Genomic DNA, 1,924 nt, shown 5'->3' with positions numbered 1-1,924 from the left:
GATTTGTTATAAAGAATTTGGCCCTTAGACTAGCTAGCCAGTTATTGGGAAATAGACTTAGTCATTCTAATCCTATGGTTTTCTAATTTTGTATATTTTCTTAATCACGATGGTCAGTGGCCTTGAATATCAAACACTTTGGACTGTCATGCTTTATTTCTTCGAGTTTATTATTATATAATGATTATAGTAACTAATGTTAAATATGTATAATAACATATTACGAACACTGAATTGTCACTAAAACTTTAGTCACTTGGTCCTTGGACTAGTTAACTTACAAAACAGACCTTGTCATCCTAATGCAGTGGATATCAAACACTTTGGACTTCCACGCTTTACTGCTTTGGACTGGTGTGTTTTCGTCAAAGGCTGCTCTACTTCTACATTGCAACACAATCAGCACTCACTTTGCACCTTTATTAAGCTTGGTCAACTCAGAATTGACCTTTGTCATTCTAACTTGTATATTTTCAAGCCGTAAGTGTCCGACTTAGTAAACTATGCTTTCATTGATGCAAGTATAACAGATATTTTGTAGACTGCTTTTGAACACGTTACTTCACTAATGTGGTCCTCAAAGATTTATGGTAAGTGTTGTTGTTCTATGATAGTAATTAATCATATGTAGTAAAATGTAAGTTGTAATCTTATTCAAACATGTTATGTTAAATAATGTTTTTGACAACTTGTAGAAGTACTGTCACAGTATATTTGTTAAAATTCTATGGTATTTAATTAAGTAAATACATATGTGAAAGTCTGCCTTTGTAAAACATGAGATAAAGTAACACCTGTAAATTATTATGTCACAAACTAGTAAAAACGTTATTGCATAATAAACGATTTATTGACGATATGAAACGTTGTATAAAGTCAACATTTTAATTATTGCTTGATATCGCCATTTTTAGAGTGGTTTAAACCTACATACTTGTGTTGTGTGTGTGGTAAAATATATGTTGTGATCATGGTACCTTAAATAATAGTTTGACATTTTATTACATTCATGTCATTGAAAACATTTGTTTGAGAAATATATAGTACTTATAGGACAGGATATTTAATTAACCGATGAATTAGCATTAGTGTCATTATTAGGATGAATTAATAATAAATGATTTAATTAATTACTGATTAATTATAGTTTTGCTGAGACATGTATTGTATGAGCCATGGCTGCCTAGAAACACGTTCTCTACTTGTGGTAGGATGATTTAATTATCAATTAATGAATTAGTGTTTACTGTCCATTTTAGGATCAACTAATTAATTAGTGCTAAGTGTTCTTTTAAAAACGAATTAATTATATATGATTTAATAAATTAGAGTTAAGCATTTTTTTAGGATGATTTAATTAAGTAATGATTAATTATCGACATGATGAGACCTGTATTGTGTGAGTCATGGTGGTCTAACAATGTGTCCCTAACGACTCACCCCTGGTGGTAAAACTTAGTACTATGCCCTCGCTAATGCGCGCCCACACACGCGTGGCAAAAAGTGGAACTATGACATTGTCATTTTAGATGACATCACCCCTCTCCCCTGAGGCAGCCAATCACCGTATGTGTTCAGAGTGCAGCCCTCAAGAGTGACAATATTTCTAGAATATACTATTGAAGATTTTTTCTAAGCCTGAAGTTTGGTTCTGTGTATAACCAAGAAGGTTAGTGATGTTGAATATCAAACATTTCAGACTGTTACCATCCTCTCGTCTTAGGTTGTTTGAAGTGTAGACGATAATGATGTCAGTATCTCCACAGTGGTTTTGTGTACGGTATGTGTGTACGGTTAAATAGTATCGACGTTTAACAAGTTTGAAATCAGTTTGAAATTATACAAGTTTGTTAGTTTTGTAAATTTATAATAGAAAATGGAGAAACAACATGTGTTGTATATGTGTTTTGTGATTGAATGCTTC

The sequence above is a fragment of the Limulus polyphemus genome, unplaced genomic scaffold, assembly GCF_000517525.1.
Source record: "Limulus polyphemus unplaced genomic scaffold, Limulus_polyphemus-2.1.2 Scaffold1393, whole genome shotgun sequence".
Lineage (NCBI taxonomy): Eukaryota > Metazoa > Arthropoda > Merostomata > Xiphosura > Limulidae > Limulus > Limulus polyphemus.
This window is presented reverse-complemented; position numbering follows the sequence as displayed.